This window comes from Passer domesticus, chromosome 12 (assembly GCF_036417665.1).
Source record: "Passer domesticus isolate bPasDom1 chromosome 12, bPasDom1.hap1, whole genome shotgun sequence".
NCBI lineage: Eukaryota > Metazoa > Chordata > Aves > Passeriformes > Passeridae > Passer > Passer domesticus.
Window position 1 is genome coordinate 1805245 of NC_087485.1, and position 22165 is coordinate 1827409.

The 22165-nt window shown below is 49.9% G+C and overlaps 1 protein-coding gene across 4 annotated transcripts in view; it reads right to left on the reverse strand.

The window, feature by feature from the left end:
* ZNF469 (zinc finger protein 469) overlaps window positions 1-20744 on the reverse strand; it is a 158945-nt gene extending 138201 nt beyond the window's left edge. The window contains exons 1-3 of one of the 4 annotated variants that reach the window (XR_010346610.1): window positions 20408-20742; window positions 13260-13313; window positions 11015-11459 (exon numbers count right to left, since the gene is read on the reverse strand). The gene's annotated coding sequence lies outside the window, so the exon portion shown is untranslated. Of the gene's footprint in view, window positions 1-11014; window positions 11460-13259; window positions 13314-20407 lie in introns of those variants that run through there. The other 3 variants (XR_010346609.1, XR_010346611.1, XM_064386648.1) reach the window with 3 other exon arrangements.
* Window positions 20745-22165: the final 1421 nt, after the last annotated feature.

A 22165-nucleotide genomic window follows, 5' to 3' on the forward strand; every position in this document is an offset into this window, starting at 1 on the left:
CTCTGGAACATCACGCCAGACATCAATGAGGAAAGGCTTTGCTGGCACTGCGAGAGCCCATCATGTGGCTCAGCTAATTAAAAACTGACCTCGGCCATCATCATTAAATGTTGTAATCACAAGCCTGCAAGTGATTAGATGGAGAAACAACACCCCCCCCTTCCTCGTTCCCAGGGATCAGCAGCTGACTAAGCCCAACTCAAGGCCCTCAATCCTTTTTATAAACAGCAGAGCTCAGCTGTTGTCAGGGATGAGGACACCCAGGAATTTTGACCAGCCAGCATTTCCCTCTTGCTCCAAAACCAGATTTTTGCCAGACATGGAACAGTCAGCGCTGACTCCAACCCCTCTGCTTCCCTATCCCACCAAGAATGGGATGGCAGCCAGGGAACTCAGCCTAGCACATCTCAAGCACTGCTAAAAAGGTGATTTAGGTGGACACGATACCATCAGCTACCAGAGGATGAATTCCAGCCTTGGCACTCAATCCTTGACAGGTACACGAAGCCAGAGAAATTGATTTTCAATTCTCTGGGAACTTTGCACTCCCTCTTAGGTTAATCTGGGGACGTTGTACGCTCAGCAGAATTGGAAAAGTTAATTAAGGGCAGGTGAAAGATGATGGAAGCAGAGAATGGATAAGAGGCAGGGTGCTCCTTGGAGGATGGAGAGGGGAGGTTGCACTGAGAGCCCACAGGGTTCTTCATGCCCAAAAGCCCCAAAGCCCTGGATCACAGAAGGAATTACAAAGGTAATTTTCCTGAAATGACCTGGATACACCAGAGGTACCACCAGATCTCTTGGACAGGATCCTCACCTGTGCACCACCAGCACCTCTGCCAGCACACAGAGAGGAAGGAACTCCCCCAACTTATGACAGCAAACAAAAAACCCAAACCATTTCTGCTCAGTTATAAATCCCTGTGCTCATCTTGAGTCACTGGAATCCTTAATGTTGGAAAACACCTCTCAGAACATCAAATCCAACCATTAACCCAGCAGCACTATGTTCACCACTAAAACATTCCCATTCCAATTACCTTGGGATTTCTACTCCTGGATGTTTAGTTGGGATTTTTGTTGGTTTTTTTTTTTTGGTGGGTTTTTTTTTTTTTTTTTTGTTCATTTGGTTTTTTTGCTGTTGTTTGCTGTCTTATTTTTGGAGTTCCTAGGTTTTTAAGGGTTTTGTAACCTCATTCAGCTCTTATCTCAGTGTCAAGCTGTGGAACTCATGGTCCCAGCCTGATTCTGCAATACCCTCAACAGCTGACAACCCAGTGTGGTGATTTTCCTGCTCAAGCACCTCTTTTGTTGTGTGCTCTCAGAAAGAACCCTCAGATCATTGCATCTCCTTCCTTTACACTCCTTCCAACCATTAAAAATCCACTGTGGGCAAAACACCTCCAAAACACTCAACTGCTGCCCCTTTTCATTGCTCCTGCCTCTGAACTTCTGATTTTTCTGCCTCCTCGGTGGGAGGAATTTACTCGAATGAGAGGCAGCACTTGAGGCACAGGCGTTGAGCCTATTTATATAATACAAGATATTTTCCATGTGTTTTGTCGGGCTCTTCACACTTCTGTTTGCTTTTTTTCCACCACTGCTGTGTGTGGTGCCAAAGGCTACATTGAGCAACCACTGAGGGCTTTAAGCACTTCTTCTCCATTAATATAATAAACTCAGAACAGGAAAAAAATTGGAGAAGCAGCTTTTTGGCATTTGGCAGGGAAGGATTCAGCTCCCAGCAGCTTCTCCCAGCTCCCAGCGCCACGTCCCAGTTGACAAGAAGCCAACACCAAAACCAGGTGGCCAAAGGGCTGCTGGATCTGCTGGTGGATGAAGCAGGACCATGAGGGAAGCACCAAAAAATAGCCTGGAGTGTATTTATCCAGGATTTTCTGGGTGTAGGAAGGGTTTAAACACAATGGGAAGGGTTTGCAATGGGCTGGGCCCTGCACAGGCCCCACACAGGAACCCCAGCCCCCACACAGTCCCCAAAAAGTGACATTTTTCCAACACTTCCAGCACCCAGAGGCCAAATGGATGCTCAGAACACAGCCAGCTCCAAAGACAAGCTTTCCTGGAGCATATTTCTCCTGAGGTACCCAGGCTGCAGCCCGGGATGCTGCTCCACAGGGTTAGGCCTGTGCCTTAGCTTAGGAATGTGCTGATCTCCTCTGCTGAACCCAGTCCTGTCAGACCCACCTTGGGTCACAAGCAGGAATCAGGGATTTGGGATGAGCCAGGATCAACCTCCCAGCTGTGCTGGGCTTCTGTCATCATCTCCCACCCACAAGCTCCCTCATGTGTGGGGTCACGCAAGAACCACGCGGACACATCCAGCAGGATTCCCTCAGGAGCTCCAACATGCAAAACTGATTTTCTAAAGCACTTTGGAAGCTCTGGAAGTGTTTTTCATTCCCACTGTATTTCCAGGTCACTGGATATTCTGAGGGGGAAGGGACCATCAAGTCCAGCTCTTAAGTGAGGCCCATCCACAACCTTGGTGTTATCAGCACCACACACCGGCCAACAGAGCTGATCCCACCGAGGAATTCAAACTTATCCCTTGATTATTCCAAGATTCCCTTGTGTTCAGTGCTGATATCACTTACAGACCCAAAGAGCATCACAGGCAACCTTGAACTTGGCATTACCCAAGACTCAGCCCATCAAGAGACATAAAAATCAGGATTTATCTGTCCTTTTCACACTCCCTCAGCCTCTAACACCACCAAATATCCTGGTTCAACAACATTCCACAAAGGTTTTCCCTCCAAAGCCAGAATTATTACAAACTCCACAGCAACAACCCAGTCCATGCTCTCAGGGAAACTTCCAGAAGATGCTGGAGTGGTTTGGGTTAGAAAGGACACTAAACCTCCCCTCATTCCAACCCCTGCTGAGGCTGAGCTTCCATAGACCAGGCTGGTCAAAACCATGGAAATAAATGTCATTGGGAGCTGCTGATCCACACAGCAATCATTTATTTGGGGAAAATCCAACCAACAAATGTCCACCCCTCCAACAACCAGGTTGCGAACAAGAATTTATAAATTTATAACACAAATCTCTGTTAAACTTTGGATAAATTTAAGCCCTGAAGGCTCCTATTAATCAGCACTAAACCCCCCTCCTATTAAAGGGGAAAATCCTCCATTCCAGGCTGTTTCCAATTGTTCCTGGCACACGGCAGCATTTCTTATTTTTAAGACCCCACCCCATGTTTGTGATTTTTTTATAAGTAAATTATGGACGTACACAACGTTGAAGGAAACACCCCAGAATCTATAACCAAAAAGCAAGAAAGAGGCCTCCAGACTGGCATTTTCTCTGGATAAGTTGATCTCATGTTCTTCCAGCTCTGATACACAAAACAAGTGTGCGGAGAAACTTTTATCTCTGGGAAAAAAATAACTTTGTTTCTTGATAACATCAAAAAAACTCCCAGAATGGAAAAAAAAAAGAGGAAAAAACTGAAATACTATAGAAACCTGGAAAATAATTAATAGATTTTTCTGTGCTTTCATAATAACATTCACTTGGGTAACCATAAAAAGCGATTATTATGGTAATAAAAGGATGAATAATTTATTATGAATCCCAGACAAACTGTTCCCTTCCAGAATTCTAAGAAGACTCCATGCATATGAAAATCATCTCTTAAATGTCTGTGCTCACTGTAGCCATGGGGCCAGAAAGGTCTTCCATGGGTTTATAGGATTGATTTTCATTTCCAAAAGTCTGCTTAGGAGTTAAAATGGGAATATAAACCTGATCATGTTGGAACCTCAATGTGCAAGCTGTAACTTGTGCTCCCATTTACTCAGCTCAGGCATCAGTTTTGTCTGTTGCATTTCCAGACACAAATTTGGGAAAGGGGATCCATGTGCAATTCCCTCAAACTGGCATTTCCTCAACACACAGAACTTGATATCCAAAATACTGCTCATAACTTTTGTTTGCAGCAGAATCCAGAACTGAAAGGCATTTTTTGTACGGACTGACCCTCCCAGAGAATGCAAACTGCCAGAAACAGGGAAGACAACCAAATAAATCCAAATAATAAATCTGAAATCCAAGAGGGGAACTTTTCACCACCCAGAGCTGAATACACTGCGAACAGACCTTGGTGTTAATGAAAAAATTCCTAACAAAGCACAAACCCACAGAACACTGGGATTTTCACCAGAGTAGGATTTTGGGAAGGAAAACTTCCCTGGGAGGGTGGGGAGAGGCTGGGATGGAATTCCCAGAGCAGCTGTGGCTGCCCCATCCCTGACAGTGCCCCAGGCCAGGCTGGACAGGGCTTGGAACAACCTGGGACAGCAGAAGGTGGAACTGGATGAGTTTTAAGATCCCTTCCAGCCCAAACCATTCCATGATTCCATGGATAACCGAGCAGTTCCCAGCTCAGGGAACCAAATCCATCCCCTCGGCACACCTGCCCCAGGCAGGAGGCTCCACAGAAGCCCAAAATTCCACCACCAAGGAGCAGAGAGCAGAACTGGAGCTCCTTCCAAAGCAAACAGCCATAATTCAGGATTTGAGACTTCCCAAAGCACCGATTGAAAAGAGCAGGAGCTCTTTCCTAATAAAGCCCAACTGCCTGGTCTGGGTTTCCCAGCTGCTCCAAGTGCACACAATCTGGAATTAAACTGAGCTAATCTAAACCATGAACATAAACCATCCCTTGGTTAGATCTGCAACCCTCTGCTTCCAGCCCCAGCTCATTTTCCCAGAGTTCAACAAGCAACAAATAAACCTCCAGAAAAAACCAGGAATTGTGTCAGCATCTCGTGTAGTCTGCTATTAAATAAGTCCTCACACAAACCATAATAAAATTCAATTTACTGGACTTTGTAAAACGTGATTCCCCACCTTGATAATTAAAAAGATACTGTAATAAAAGTCTTTAGTCCTCATGTGCTGCACATTTGTTCCCATCTGATTTTTATCCGAGCAGGGGGATTATAAGAACATGGAATTGCTGGTGCAGCCTTTGCGTGCAGGCACAATGTCAGGGAGATAATTCTGGTGCCACAAGAAATTCAGGCAAGAAATTCAGAGCTCTGAGGCATCAGCAGCTGCTGGGCCAGCCCAGCCCAGCATGGACCACCACAGCCCAGTCCTGCACCCTGTGGCATCAGCTGGGCTTCCCTGAACAGAATATCCCAAATTTTGGCACCTCCCTTGGTCAGGACAGTGGGATTAGTGCTGCCTTTCCACTCTGGAGTCAGCACCAAGCTCAGAGCAAAGACTTTTGTAATCAATTAACAAGAGAAGCCCACACAGGTTTGCCAATGGCCAGGATCTTCCTGCCTGGCTTCCAGGAGAAAAATGGGAAGCTGCTTGACCCAAACTGAAAAATGTGCACATCAAGTCACGTTCCCCGACTTGAGCAGGACCAAAGGAAAATTCTCTCCCAGGTTAAATCCAACACTCTGCCTGAGCAGCCTCTTGTTCTCTTAGCATCATCTTGGGGCACAGCACCAACATTCCCAGGGATTTTTCCTGGTCCGTTTGCCCCTTCTGACCCAGACTCCCCAAGCCAGCCGGGGTTCCAGCCCCACTCACAGCCACATTCTGGGAAAACCCTGCAGATTCCCCAGAGCTGGTTTGGATTCAGCTCCTCTGCAAGGCCGGAGTTCCACAGGTTGGTTTGGGCTGGAGGGACCCAGCCCTTGGAATGGGAATCTCCACTGTTCCTCTTATCTTGGCCAAAAATCAGAAAAGGTTTGGTTGTTTACCTCACCACGCTGGGGCTGTGAGCAAAGGAGCCTCCATGAGATTCACTCTGGAATCTCCATCCTCACAGCCAGGAACTGATCAGGAATAGTGCTGGAAGCAAAACAGGACCAACCACAGGGAAATGCCACCATGGACAACCTGGACCCCACAGAAATTTGGGATCATTTGGGTTGGAAGGGACATTAAACGTCACCTAGGCCAAGCCTTCAAAGCAAGATCCCAAAGATGTTGGACAGGACCCGGCTCCAAGCTCATCCACATGGCCACCATCTCTGGTTTATGCAATTCCAGTCCCCTCCTGGCTGATCCAAACACGGGATCTCAGCCCTTGGAGCGAGCACAAAGGGAACCAAGTGCAGAATAGAAATGCTCCATCAAACACACCCCCCTTCCTAAAACCAGGCACACACGCCCAAGGCGAGCAGGGCCCACGCTGGCTGTTTATTTAACAGGCATTCTCCACCTCGGGACAGGCTCCATCCATCCTGCTGGAAAACACACCCAAACCACAGGGAAAATCAGGCAAAAATCACTCTCCTGAAGCAGAAGGAGGCACGGGCAAAGCAGCATTATAAAGCTCACCAAAAGTCTAAGTTTTACCAGAGGAATTATTTTTAAATCTGCTCAGAAAACACACCCCCAAATCAAGTTAATTCCAAGCACAGGTTCTGCTACAATCCCAAAGAATATTAATTTGTAGGTCCATTTATTATGGGACCAGCCTAAAAGCACTTCAGCATTTTTATTTCACATATGGGCCTGGAATGAAGTTGATTTCTCTGTATTTACCCAGACATAAAATAACATCTGTCCACGGAGCAGACAAAGCTCCAGGCTGGATAAGTTCACCCGGATAAATCCCAAACTTAGATCATGCAAGGAGTAGCCAAGAGTAAAACATGAGGATAAACGGAGAGAGCACCACGAGGACCAGCACTGCCACAGCCTGCAGGACTGGAATGGGTGACCTTGGAGCTCCTTCCCAGCCTCAACCATTCCATGAGATCAGGAATGGGATTTATTATCCCCAGCCAGGGAAATCATGGAGCAACTGGGCTGGACTGGGAGGCTGTGCCCAAAGAGCAGCACAAGAGAGAGGACACAGGTTTGGAATCTGCAAAATAAGGATTTGAACCTCACTGAGCACTTCAAAAGGTCCCACAGCAGAGACAAACAATGATGGGAAAAACCAAAACCACCCAGAAATGCCAATATTCATGTTGGCTTTTCTCTTTTGGGATCATTCTGAAATTGGGATCTACACCTTAAACCTGAGCTCAGCTGCTGCCAGACGGAGCAATCTCTGCCAGCTCAACACCAAAATAAAATAAAATAGAGCTGTTAGGTTTTTTCCCTATTAGAATTAAATAATAATTAAAAAAAAAAAATCTGTGTATTGAACTATAAAGTATATTTTTTTAAAAGCTCATTCATTTATACAATTTAAAATCTGTCACAAAAACCTTTAGAGCCATCGTGCCACAGAGAGGCAGAAATACAAATAACCTGTGCAGGCAGGTCGGGCTGAGTCCCTTACGCACACTCCGAAATCGGGAGGAGTTTGGGAGGGCTCGCAGCTCCCGGCCCTGTCAGCACACGAGAGGGCACTGTTCTGTAGGCTCAGCTCAAACCCATCCCCTGCTCCTGCAACGATCCCTGGGCTCAGCCCAGCCTGCCAGGGCTGCTCCGGACAGTCAGCATCCTCAACTCCTCCAGAACATCCTTCCCTTCCCGGCAGCATCAATATTTGGGCAGGGAATGATGATAATCAAAGCACTTTTCTCAAAGGTCTCACTTTTCAGGCATTGAGACAGCAGCTGACTCAGGGCAAGGGTTTTGGTTTGCTTTTTTTTGCTGGGGGCATCAATCAGGTGTGATGGAGATTCCACAGAGTCTAAAAACCTTCAGGAGACTCCCAGGTCCAGTCCAGGAAGGGAAAGTTATTCAAATTTAGCCAAATATTTAAGGTTTAAACAAACTGATCAATAAACTCAGCATTACAAGAGAGGAGCCCATTCAGGACAAGGGTTTTTTTGCTGGTGGCACCTGCATTGGATAAATCAGGTGAGATGGAGATTTCACCTGGCATAAAAACCTTCAGGAGACCCCCACACCCATCCCAGGAGGGAGAATTGATTCAGATTTAGCCCAGTATTTAATGTTTAAACAAATGAACCCAAAAACTTGGATTAAATCCACCGGGAAGTAACTGGCTGGAAATTCAAGTGACACTCCAGGGTCTCCAATTTGTGATTCCAAGAGGTGCCAATACCTCAGGATGCAGCAGGAGCAGATGGGACAGGAGAAGGGTTTTGGCCAAAAAAGCAAATTAACCAACAGGTGTAGGAGAGCTCCCAAGACCCACAGAGCTGAAGCTGCCCCAGACTAAATCCTGCTGAAATCTGCAGCTTTTAGTAATTCCAGATCCACCCTGTGCCACCACAAGCTGCCACACTTGTCACCTGCACTTCTGCCACCTCCTCTGCCCTCTGAGCCCAAAATCCTGGTGTTCCCCACATCCTCCCCAGCTCAGGGAGCAGCACATAAATAATAAAATTATTTCAGACACACTCAGCCCCTCCTGTCAAGCCCCGCTCCCAGCTCCTGTGCTTCTCCTGCAGCACGTGTTGACAGATGCCACATTCCTGCTGCTGCAGGGTTCCTGGGGAAGCACAGGCAGACAGGAACAGGAGGAAGGCAGGAAATTGCTCAGTTTGGGATAAAAAGAACCGTCTGCACAGCTCCTCTGAGGACAACAATGTTCCCACTGAGGCACAGGGAGCTGGGCCTCCAGATTCCATTTCCTGCCCCCCAGAGCAGCTGATTTCCCTCCCATTCCCATGAGAGCTTTTCAAATCCTGGAGCTAAGTGGCCAAAAAGTTGATCAGTCTAATCAGCCTGGCTGCTTTTGGGGGCTTTTTCCTCTTTCTGGGCTGGATGCCATTTGGGATTGGGCAAATTGCCCACTGTGGCAGCCTGGCACTGCCACCCCAGTGGCCACAACCAGCTCAGGGCAAACCCAGGAACCACTCAGCCCATTTTTGTTTTTTCAGAACAACCCCAAGAACCACTCAACAATTTCTTGGTTTTTTCAGGACATCGCCAGGAATGACTTTGCCACTTTTTGTTTCTCAGAACAGCTCCTTCTGCCACTTTTGATTTTCCAGAACATCCCCAGCCACTTTTTGGTTTTTTAGGACATCCCCAAGAAATGCTTTGCCCCAAAAAGGCTTCACAGCCAAATAAATCTGATTACTAAATCCCCCCTGCACGTTCTGAGCTGATGGTCCTGGGGAGGCTTCTCCCAACTTCACGCCCTGGAGATGCTGCCAGGCCAGCAGAGCTGTGTCCCAAGGCCAGAGTGCACCCCTGGAACACCAACCCTTTGTCCTCGGGCAGCCCGAGAGCCTCCTGAGCTCCTCACAGCACTCAGGAGCTCATCCCCACGTGCCACACTGAGGGATATTCACTCTCCCAATCCCACCCTCAGCTGTGATCACAGGGATCTGCCCAGCTCTAAGGGCTCCAAACCTGATTTTTCACAGGGCTCTGCTCCTCCCGTGGCTAAGAAAGGCCAGAGCAGATGGATCCCAACAACCCCAATCCATGATGGACTTTGTTTACATTCCAGAGGTGTTTCCTTTCCAGCTCAAACAACAAAACAAGGGGAACACCCCCAAACTCCTCACCCTGAGCTCAGCACCCGCAGGAGAGGCAACAACTCCTCAGCATCCTCAGTTCCATCCCAGCGGGATCACGTGGAGAACATTATTTACCTGCTCTTGGAGGCACTTCACCTCCAGTCTGGAAGCAATTCAGCACGACACAGCTCATTAAACTCGCTCAGGTTTATGATTAAAGCAACAAAATGGAATTGGACTGAAAGGGAGGAGAGGCACGGCGCAGCCTGGAGGAAAAATGGGATTTCAGGGAGCACAGAATCGCTGGGATCAATCCCCCAGCACAGGATCAGAACCAGAACTGATTCACCAGTCACACAGCTGACCTGGAAATATTGTTTTTTCCCCTAGTTTTGCTACACAAAGTTTGTTTTCCCCAAATGATTTATTTTAGCAAGTGAATAAATGGGGTTTAAGGGGGGGATTTATCACCACCCTGTCTCAGATGTCTGTCCTGATAGAACTCTGAACATGACAAATGGAATGGTACCTATGGGGATGTCTGGAGATAAATCAGACTGAAAGGAAAAGAAGGAAAAGGAGACACAGAGTTTCCTTTTCCCTAAAATCCATTGCTCATTTTAGAGCTCCCAGAGCAAGGCACCAAGCTGCCCTCAACTCCAAAAATTCATAATATAAAAACACCTAAAAACATCCAACAACCAACTGCTTTCCTTGACCAGCGTGTCCTCTAAGTATTATTTTGTGATGTCTAATGAGAGAAAGCTCGTTAGAGTAATAAGCATCATCAGCTCCAAGAACTTCACCCCCTCGAGGGCCACACCAGGGCCACAGGAGCCAGCACCTCGTGGTGGGACACAGCAGCCAACAAGGACCCTGCTGTGGCTCCAAGTCTCAATCTGTAAATCTCCAGCAACAACAATCCCTTCCTCTGCAGTACGAGAGGATTTTCAAGTGCATTTCTTCACAAAGCTGCGAGTCCTGAAGGGACCATGAACTCATCTGTGCTGACCTCCTGCACTGCCCCAGCAATCCCATTTCCTCACTCACCCGACTCCATAAAACCCCAAAGTTACATCAAATCCTAAAATTGGGGTCCTGGCTGAGCAGCTTCCCGTGCAGGGCTGCTTTGAGGAGCAGCAGGGGACAGCAAATCCTCTGTGGCACTTCCATCACAAAGGCTGGGCTGTGGCCAAGGCAGAAAGTGCTGGGGTTTCGCTTCCAGCTCGGATTCTCACTCTATCTTATCCTTTTGTTTCCAAAGTTTTCTCTTTCAAAACGATCCCAGTGCATAAATACCAAGTCACTCCATTTATTTTAGGTTTGTTTTTTTTTTTTTCAGAAATGCAATAGATTAAGAGCTTTTCAATCTCTTGCTCTCATTTTTTTTAGCCCTTTTTTATACTGACTTCTACTTTTTAACATCCTTTGGAGAAGAAAAATAGGACCAATCCCCCATGGTTTGGTGAGGAACAGGAGGCTTCCCTTCACACCCATCCCAGCACCCCACTGACCTTTTGGGAGCTCATCCTGCCCTTCCCAAAGGCTTTATTTATTCCCTTGGCAGTGCCACAGGGATCAGCCCCTGCCTCAACCCTAGTTCCAGCTGCATCCAAGCCCGTTTCACTTCCATGGGCTGAGTTTTCCAGAGCTCAGCTCCTCGATCAGCACCCTGCACTTCCCAGCCAAGGCTGAGCCGAGCACAGCTCCAGCAGCAGGAATTTTATCAGGACTCAGGGTTGCCAATGAGGGGATGGAACAAGAGCGGGCCAAGCTCACTGAGCCCAAGCACCAACCTCCCTGATGAAAAGTATTTTTCTTTCAGATGTCTCAGCCAGTTTTGGATCCCTTTGGTGTGGCTTCAGCCCGTAAAACACTGATTGTTCTCCTCAGATACATGGCCAGCCCTCCGGAAAAACGCCCGGCTTTATTCCAGCTACCTTTGTCAAACAAATCCTTCAAGGATGAGGCAACTTTTGCTTGACCTCCATTTAACAAGAGTCCACCAGAGCCCACATTTGTCTCCAGAACCACAACTGGAACAGTTTATTGGGGCTTTCTCTTCCCCTGCAGGAAAACAGCCATCAAGGATGCGTTACTCAGCGGCGAAGTCCAATCTGAGCATTGAAACCACAGCTGCTTCAACCCCGTGAAGCCACAGCTTCCAAGGAAAACACAAAATTATCGAATTATCCATTAGTGCAGGGCACTGGGAGCAGAGAATTCGGGACCAGCCATTACTCAGGAGCAGCTCTCCAGGAGCACAGGCACTAAGTGGGAATTGCTAAACAAAGCCCTCACGTTTTCCTAACAAAGAGCCCTCAGCTCCTTTATCTGGCTCTTAGGCGAGTCATAACAATCCACAAAACTGACTCGGAGCCTTCCAGCAACTCCTGCAGCTCTGAGGAAAAGGCTGAGCAGGCCAGTCCGAGTCACCACAGACAGAGATGTGCTACTCCAGTGAGAAATGAGTTACCACGAGTCAGGGCTACCAGTGCCACCCCATTACTCAACCCAGGCCAGCTGCTTTCATTCCCACCCAGCCTCAACCATCAAAGGCTCCGACAAATCCCGACTCTTCCCAACTTTCTTGCCCACCCAACAGCTATAAACATCCAGCGAGCCTCTCTGGTGAGTAATGGGAACAGAATCTGCTCCGTGGCCGCGCGAGCGCTCGCCGGGGCTCTCTGGTGGATTTGGCCTCGCGCAAACGTGCAACGTGATGTGATTTCCCACAAATGTTCCTGCCAGCGGGATTCTGCGCTCATCCCCAGCGGCTGGGGAATAAACAAAGGAGCAAAAAACACCAGCGAGGCACAGCGCTGGGTTTGGGATTGGAAAATATCCGCGGAGGATGAGCACGTGATGGGAGCGGGGCCGATGCACGGGATCGGCTTCTCTGTGTTGGGAAAGAGGGAGAATTGGCCTCGATTCCCTCTCTACTTCTGCAGCCTTGTTTAGAAGAGGAAACAGAGGTAACAATTCATAAACCAATAAAATCCCATCTGAAAACCATCCCAGAAATTGGTCAAGCACTTCCCAGTTCGCCTCGGGCGCTGCGGTGCCGGCACACGCCAGAACTGCGAGGTGATGAAACGGGCGGGGGGCTCGGGCTGACAGGAGCATGAAAGGATTTCAGACACTCGAGCCACGGGGATGGCTCGGGTCACACATGGGGCTGCTCCTCCTGACAGGCTCCATCTGGGATCAGGAACAGCTGGGAAGAGGATTGAGTTACACAGGGATGGGGAGAGCGCAACCAGAGCGGCGGAGACGCCCAGGTGCTCATCCGGCCCCACCACGTACTCCAGGATAAAGATCCTGGATTTTCCAAGGCCCCAATGAACCTCGAGTCCCTCTGCACAACAAAATCGCTGTTTCCAAAGGCCCTCACCATGAGCTCTGGGAACAACTGGAATAAAGATCCTGGATTTTCCAAGGCTTCCATGAACCGCTCAATTCAATCCCTACAAGGATATCCCAGTTTCCAAGGGTCCCCACCATGAGCTCTGGGAATAACTGGAATGAAATTCCCAGGTCTTCCAAGGCCTCCGTGAACCTTGATTCATCCTGCACAACAATATCTGTGTTTCACCACACTATCCAGGAGCAACAGGGAATAAAGATCCTGGGTTTTCCAAGGCCTTCAAGAATCTCAATTCACCCTGCACAATATCCCTGTTTCCAAGGTTCCATCACCTCTTCCTGGAACTAAAATCTGAGATGCCAGGGAGCAAAACACAGAGCCCAGACCTCCAGAAGTAAAATTCAAATGTAAGCACAGCACAAATATTCCAGCATTAAAACCTTTGGAAGTGGCATTCAACGGGAAAACAGCACAGAAATGCAATGAAAGAAATGCAGTACCTGGTGCAGGTGTTCAGGAGGGGAATCCCCACAGTGTGGAGTCAATAATCCTGCCTGGAAAAAGAGAGAAGGAAAATTAATATTCTTTTAAAACTTAAAGGTCTTTTCTAATTGAACAAAATAAAGATAATTAACTCATTAAAGCTGTCAACAATTAGTTTTATTAAGTAGTAGAGACTTTAGAGTTGTATTTTTCTTTACACCAGGAACTTATGATAATAATTTTGAATTAATAATTAATTATTAATAATAATTATTAATAATTCTTCCTCCTTTTATTCTCCAAAAAGAGTTCATTCTAACAAATATAAGGCTTGGAAGACAAATCTGGAACAGTTTCAAAGGAATCCTTTCATATGGAAGTTACATGGACAGGTTCCTCCAGCAGCTGATTCCTTCAGGCACCAAATCAGGGAATTTTTTAGGAGTATAAACATTAGGAATGTCCATACATTCCATTTACTCCACAGAACTCGGGAAAAACCTTCAGGAAATACCATTTTAATTTTCACAGTAAAAAAAAAATTAAATTAACAATTAAACATCTAAAACTTCAGGATATGCTTGGCCTCAATGATCCTAAAGGTCTTTTCCAATCCAAATGATTCTGTAATTCCATTATTGTCATTCCCAGCGATCTCCATTGGCACTGATGGCTTAACAACCAACCAGGTTCATCAGAGCAGCAAGAACACGATCCAAAACCCAAATGCCATTGAAATCCCAATAAATCCTTATCCATTAGAGCCAACACTGGCGTTTCCTGCCTCTGAAGTGAGGGGACACATCCCTGGAAGCGTTCCAGGATGGACTTGGAGCACCCTGGGAGGGTGGAAGGTGTCCCTGCCATGGCAGGGGTGGGACTGGAGGAGTTTTAAGGTCCCTTCCCACCCAACCCATTCCATGATCTCACCCAGAACCACAGCTCTTGGGAAACGAGCCAGAATCCCCCTCCATTCCCTCATTTATTACAAATCCATGATTTTTTGGAAACGGCTCCTGATTTCTGAGTGCTCGGGGCTGGCAGAGCTGCAAATCCTTTTGGACTGGGAGCATCCATGGGGGAATCCCCAGCTGACCTCTGCTCCACACCCACGCAGGGAACTCTGAGGGAAGGGCAGCTCCTACCAGGCTCACAAAACATCCAGAGGGGAACGTGCCTCCCTGGCCCTGCTGGCCACCAGGGAATTCCCTGCCAGAGCACCCACTGCAAAGCTGCTGCACAACAAACAACATAAAGCATCCCCTGAAATCACGGCCAGGGCTTGGAATGCTCCAAGGAAAGCTCAGGATATAAATATTTATGGGGTTTGATGAACTGCAGCCCTGCACTAATGAAAGCAAGGCTGGAGCAATGGGCCTGCACTGTCCTCTGCCCAAAAGGAGGAGGGTTGGAGTGGAAATATTCCTGCTCCATGAAACAATTCCTGCTCCATGGCAGGGCCAGCACACATGGCACATCAACAGCAGGGAATCTGCTCCTGGAGCTGCAGAGGGAGCTCAGCCAAGCCCGGGCCAGCAGTGCCCAGGTGTGCAGATGTCACCAGAGCACCTGGACTGGGCTAATCCCGAGCACAGCTGGGATTCCAACCCCACTTCCCTTGGTTTGAACCTTGTCCAAGGCACAGACAAGGAGGAAAACTCTTCTGGGAAGGGGGGTGGCACCCAGGAGGTGAGCACAGGGAATCCTCCTGCACTGGGTCAGCAGGGGAAGGAAGGGATTCTTCCCTTCTGTCCTGCTCAGGTGAGACCCCACAGGGGCTCCAGCTCTGGGAACTCCAACATCAGGACATGGAGCTGCTGGAGTGAGTCCAGACGAGGCCAAGGAGATGCTCTGAGGGATGGAGCCCCTCTGGAGCCAGGCTGGGAGAGCTGGGGGTGTTCAGCTGATCCAGGGAGAGCTCAGAGCCCCTTGCAGGGCCTGAAGGGGCTCCAGGAGAGCTGCAGAGGGACTGGGGACAGGACACAGGGGATGGCTCCCACTGCCAGAGGGCAGGGATGGAGGGGGGATTGGGAATTGTTCCCTGTGAGGTGGGCAGGCCCTGGCACAGCTGTGGCCCCTGGATCCCTGAAGTGTCCAAGGCCAGGCTGAACAGGGCTTGGGCAACCAGGGCTAGTAGAAAGTTGGGAATCCTCATGGCAGGAGCTGGACTTGAGGACCTTCAGAGATCCCACCCAAGCATTCCATGATTCAGCCATTGGGGATGCCCTGATCAAGCCCACAATAATTCCCACGCTGTTTTTCATCCCAGTTCCAGGATGGGGAGGTGGCACCTTCAGGAAGCCAAACCCCCCCAGACTCTGGAAGCACTGGAGACTCCTGAGTGCAGAATTCCAGCTGTGAGCAGCACCAGCTCCTTCCCAGAGAGTCCCTGCTGCACACTCCCCCAGGGAACTCCTGCAGACTCCTGTTATCCCAGAATTCCATAAAAACACCTTTCCCATGGCATTACATCTCCCCTCCAAAAACAACCTCGATAAGAAATGGTGCCTTGAACCCATGGGAACTTCAAAGAGGAAAAGCTGCTCATCCCAGCAAACATTTGCTCCAGCTGCTGCCTCCAGAGTCTCCCAGGTGTCTGATAAATTCATGGATTCTCCCAGCCACTCCCAGCTGGATAAGCTCCTCCTGAACTCCTCCAAAAGGAGTGGGGAGTGAGATCACAGAAACCAACCCAAGCATGTGGCAGCAGCTCCGGCCACGATGGCTTGCCAAGGAAATCAAAGCTCCCTGCGCATTCCTCCTGCTCTGGATGCACTCTGGGAACAGATCAAAGCCACATTTGGTGGCTTTCAGTGGTGGCTCCACCTCAGCCACTCCAGCAGAATCTAGGTCAGCGTGATCCTCCCGGGATGAGCTTCCCAAGGGAGTCTGGATCAAGGCAGGGCTTTCACAGAGCAGCTGGCAGCCCCAAATCCCGCAGCTCCATCCTCTCCCAAAGCCTCCAGAGCCAAGAGTTACACTGGGAAAAGGCTCTGAGCCCCTTGGGAAAACAAGGCTGTGCCCTCATCCAGAACCACGGGGTTATCCTGAGCTCCTGCACATCCCCACAGCATTCCCAGCTCCCCGGGGCTCCTCTCCTGGCAGCTGGGGACATTCCAGCCCCTCCAGGTCCCACGGGTGGCTGCAGAGCCAGGAGCCACCAGCTGTGCTTCCACCATCCCCGTTTCAAGCAGGGAATCAGGCACAGGAAGTTTTCTGTGGCACTGGATTTAAGCAGGACCATCTTTGCTGGCTGGGAGTGAAGCTTTTCATCCCAGTTTGTTTGGGATTAGGGCTCAGGACATGGTTCCTCTTGGCTGCATGGAAGGAACTTGATGTTTTCTGCCCAAACAGTCCACAGGGACTGGGATTAATTCTGACAATATTTGGTGGAACAGAATCCCAGGTCCAGCATGATCCCTGAGCTGCCTCCAGAGGGATGGAGGGAGGCAGAGTGGTGGGAGGGGGAGCCTTTCCTATCCAAAAACCTCATGTTTTGACTCCATTCCATTCCAAAAAGGAAAAAAAGCTCCAACACCAAAGGAACAAACCCTCGGCCTCCAAGGTCTTGTTTTCATTCCTGTGTGGAACTCAACCACTCCAGCTCTGTATAAAGCCCAGATTTTGTTTTCTGGGCATTTTTAACTTTCCCTCCAGCAGCATTCCCACCCCAAGGCACAGGTGGGGCTCCCAGAAGGAAGGATTGCAGAGGCAGGAAGGGTCTGGAGCCCTCCAGGGATGAGTTACCTGTTTTCCACAGGGATATAAAACCCTCTGGTTCCAAAGACAATGCCTGAATTTTAGCCTCCATAAAGACAAAATAATTCCAGGAGAACCCTGTCCTCTCTTCCTGCAGCTTCACCTGGCAAAGCTGGGATCCAGCTCCATCCCATCAGAGCTTCCCACCCTCCTCCCTCGCCCAGGGCCAGAGGTTTTGGGGTGGGTTTGGGGAGATGCAGGTTTGGACCCTGACGAGGTCCTGTCCCTGCCACAGCAGCTCTGGGATCTGGGGCAGGCAAAGGAAAATGGGGATGGGGAGGGAAGAGAAGGACAATATTCCCTGATTTCAGACATGTTATGGAGCTGGGATTGGTAAATTGGTAAATTCTGCTATTTCAAAAGGGTGGCTTTTCAATCCCTGCAGGAATGGGAACTGCCCTGGGCAGCTGTGCCAGCCTGACCGACCCTTCTGGGCAAGAATTTACCCCAAAATCCAACCTAATTCCCAATTCCCACCTGGATTTAGGGAACTTTTCCCATCTGCATCTTTCCATGCCCATTTTGCTGGGTTTATCCCACATCTCTCTGATGCAGGATCTTCTCCAGAGCCTGCAGTCTCCCTGGATGAGCCATTTATCTCCAAACCCAAATAAAGAACTTTTTTAGGCTGGGCCATTGCATGGGAAAGATGCACTTTGAGGGAACAGCTTGAATTAACGAGCCAGTAAAACTTAAATTGACCTTTTTTGTAGTTCCTGGCATTAAAGGGAGCATCAAGCTTCCCTTTTTTTGTTGGAATGGCAGAAATGGGTGAATAGAGCTCAGTTATGGTATCAAGTGATGCATTTCAGGTTTGCTGTCAAACAAATAGAGATAACAACCCCCTTTTCTCTGGGAGAGCCTTTTACTGACTGATAACCAGGATAATTAGATTTTAACTGGGCTGCCCACAAAGAAGCAGCATTCCAGCCATCCCCTGCTTCCTTCCCAACTCAAAAGGCTTTGCAGGGAGAAGCAGGAAAAAAGCAGGAACCATTAAAATCCCATTTCAACAGAATCCTTGTGTTTCTCAGAGCAAGGCCATTAAAAGATGCACTGATACCTCCAGGATTGGGTTGCTCCATTTGGGGAAAATGGGATGTTCATTTATCAGGGCTGTGCTGCAACCTGACCCAAAATAAAATCCATTTATTTCCACGTTTGCTGCAGCCAGCTGTGCTGCAGATGTGCTGCTCCTGCACCCCTGGTAGTGCCCACACCTCCCCTGCTGCCACCCTGGGCTTTTGGGGACTCTTCCTGCACATCCCAGGGGAAACTTGGTCTCAGCAGGGAAAAATGGAGCTCAGCAGGCGTTTGGAAAAACTGCCAGGACCTGGCTGCAGACAGGATGAGCCAGGTCCTGCCCCTCCCCAGCTCTTCATTCTCCCCGAGAGCCCCGAGCACTCCAGGTGTCAATAAATTCATTTTTCAGCTTCCAGGGATGGCACTGCACCCTCCCAGCCAAGGATGGGGTTAAATCCTGGACTCATTTCACCCAACCCAGCAGTGCCACCTGAGCAGGGACACTGGCTCTCCCGGGGACAGCATTCCCAAATTTCTGCCTTCAGCAGCACAGTCCTTCACCAAACATGGCATTTTTACTTTTCCTCCCCTCATTTTTTTTTAAGTTTTCAGTTAGGAGGGAAATGGGTGATTTGGGATAAAGGGGCAGAATTTTCCAGTTAGGAAAACAAGTCAGCCGAGCCATTCCCAGTTCCTAAAGCAGATGACAACCATGGAGGCACCAGCTCCTGCTTCCCCTTTCCAAGGCTCCCATCCCAGATTCCTCCAGTGCCAATTCCCACCAGCAGCCCCTGGAGGAACCGCAAAGGAGCTCCTGAGAAAACAGAATTTTTTTTCCCCTAGGAAACCCCTTTTTTCCCTAGGAAAAGGACAAATAAAAGCATTTGCTGCAGAGGTTCAAGAGTGCAGCCAAAAATTCCAGAACCCCTAAATCAGGTTTATGAAGCTCTTCCAACACCTGACAGGTGAAGGCAAGCCCACAACTGAATCAGAGGCTCTCAAAACAAAAAAAGGAAAATAAATTAAAAAGAAATTTTAAAATCCCAGCTCAGCTGCTCTTTAATCCTAGAAATATTCAAGCCCTGTGGCCACGTAAGGCAGCTTTAAAGCTCTGCAGGTATCCAATATTCCAGTCAGGCAGGATGGGTTTATTTGGGAGAAAGCTGCAGCTCAGCCCGTGTTTCCAGATTTCATCGGATCCCGGGGGACACCCAGGGAAGCGGATCCTGCCAAGGACAAAATCCCGACGGAAACTCCTGGATCTGGGGTTCCACACCCGCTCCTCATCCCGGCTGGACAATTCCCGCTGGATCGGGGAGCTCTGACCCAGCGCAGCCCGGGAAGGATCCCGGGCACAGCGCGTGGCCCTTTTTCCCTAATTAGCCCCAAAGCGGCGGCACCTGCGCAGCCCGGGCGGTTAATTACTTAATTAGCGGGGCGGGCCGCTGATGAGCGCAAGCGGTTCCAGCTGGGAGCGGAGGATGCTCAGCTGGGGAAGAAAAGCAAAAGCGATTTTCAAACAAAAGGGAGCAAAACCATCGCAGCATCGCCTCCCGAGGCCGGGAAATCCATGGAAATCTCGCAGGCGGCTTCCCCAGGATCTGGCTCAGCCCCAGCCGCTGCTTTTCCTGCACAATTCACAAGGACTTGGCTCCAGAGGGAGCACAAAGCGCTTTTGTTCCCCTTTTTTTTCCAGATGTGAGGAGCAGGGCAGGTCAGGGTGGCACAGCTCTGCTCCCCCCAAAAACTCCAGCGCGCAGGGGGAGCATCCAGCCAAACCCAGCCGTGTCCAGAGAGCAGCGGGGGTTTGAATTCGGGGTTTTATTGCAGCAACAATAATAATAAAAGAGGATTTTTAGCGGCAGGATGTTGTGTCGTTCCAAAGGGGAGCAGAGGGATAGCAGGGACACCCCAAAATTCGGATTTCAGGGACGCTGCTCATGTGGAGCTCATGGGATACGAGGAGAGGAATAAATGATGAAAACAGCAAAACCCAGCCCAACAAAAGCCAAATATTCATTACCGCTAAAATTAGTAAAAAAGGGGGGATTGGGAGAAAAAACAGCCGTACCTTGGGGTGCCAGCGGAGCACAGGAGCAACAGGGATGAGGTTTGGGACAAATGGAGAGGAAAACAGCGGAGCAGGGAGCATCCCGTGAGGCAGGAATGGTGCCCATATCCTGAGCCTCCCCAGCCCCGGGGCTGAGGGGCTGGCACCGAACCCTGCTCCGAGCACAGGGCAAGGAGCAGCACGGGCTTTGCATCGCACACGGCTCCGAGCAGGAGCCCAAGGCGCAGCTCAGCCTCCCTCCGGGGAGGAAAATCCCAAATTCAACTCCAACACGGGGTTAGGGGACACTGAGGGGACACACAGCTCACTGACCTGCTGGGGACAGAGGACACAGAGCTCAGCGCCGAGCTCCGGCGCTGGAAGATGCCCAGAGTTCCAAAAGAGGCGACAGAATTTCCATGGCGCGTCATCCCTAAAATCCAGGTGGTCGCCAAGACCTGTGCAGCCCCTCAGGAAGGGGGGAATCCTCCTCTAATTCACTTACTGTCCCTAAAAACTTAAAAATGTGGAATAAACGCCAGCTCCTTGCAGCTTCTCCACCCAAAGCTCTCCCCGGAGTGGAACCAGAATTTCTGGGCAGCCAGGTGGGAAATGGGCTGGGCGGGGTCTCCCGTCCCAATCACCCGTCATCTCCCATCCCAATCACCCATCATCGCCCATCCCAATCACCCATCATCTCCTGCCCATCCCAATCACCGATCATCGCCCATCCCAATCACCCATCATCTCCTGCAGCTGCTCCTGGGCAGTGATGGCCCCACCTGGGCAGCGATGGCCCCACCTGGGCAGCGATGGCCCCACCTGGGCAGTGATGGCCCCACCTGGGCAGCGATGGCCCCACCTGGGCAGCGATGGCCCCACCTGGGCAGCGATGGCCCCACCTGGGCAGTGATGGCCCCACCTGGGCAGCGATGGCCCCACCTGGGCAGCGGCACCCCGGGAAGGGCTGGGAGGTGCCATCCCTGTCCTCAGAGCCCTTCCCGGAGCTGTTCTCCCAGGGATGGGTTCCTCCCTCGTCCTTCCTCAGGGAGCTGAGCAGCTCAAGGGATGCTCTGCTCCTGCAAGAGGAGGAGGAAAGGCTTTTTCAGGCACCAGGGATTTTGCTAGCTCCAAAGGCTCCAGAGCTCTGCACACCCAAATCCCGGTTTAACACCCTGGAAGTGCCCTGGGAGCTCTGCCTCATCCCCCTCTCCTTTCCTCTCTCTGTGGAATGACAAAGCTCTGGTGCAGATCCACCTTTCCCTCCTCCCTTGGGGACAGCCAGGGATCCATCAGCAGGGGCAGCCAGGAGATAAAATGCCCTGCTGGAAGTTTGGGAAGGAGGAGAAGTGGGATGTCAGTAAGTGATGTGGGTTTCTCCCAACTCTGGAGCCTGCAGAGGTGAGAAAACAGAACAAACAGCAAAGGGAGGAGCTCTGGTGTGAGAGCAGAACGGGGCTGGGGGAGATTTCCAATTCCATCTGCCCTTGGATAAAGGCAGATAATGAAATACCTCTGGAATGAGGAAAAATATTTCCAACGTGATGGAAAAGCTGTTAGCAGGGGGCAGCAACTGCAGGGGTTTTATCTCCCTCGCCAGGACAAAGGTTCATTAATCATCTGGCACTGCTTTATGCACCCATCTTATCTTCCCAAAGCTCCCCTGCTCCCTCCCAGGACATCCTGGAGCAGCACTGGAATATTGATTCCTGTTCTTGTGTCCATGTTCTTCTCTGGGATTGCTGTGTTGTCCAGGGAGATGGGAACACGGGCATGGCTCTGCCCCAAAATGCAGCAGAGCATTTGGGATAAAACTGGAAAATCCTTTTAATAAGGAGGAAAAAAATCTCACAGCCATGGGATGGTGGGAAGGGACCTCAAAGCTCATCCAGTCCCACCCCTGCCATGGACACCTTCCACTATCCCAGGGTGCTCCAAGCCCCTCCAGCCTGGCCTGGAACATTCCAGGGATGAGGAATCCACAGTTCTCCCAGGCAACCTCTTAAAATCCAGGGCCTGCAGGAAGGTGGGATACCAGGCCACAGGCAGGAATGAAGCCAGAACTGCCCAAAATCCCTTCTCTCTTGGGAA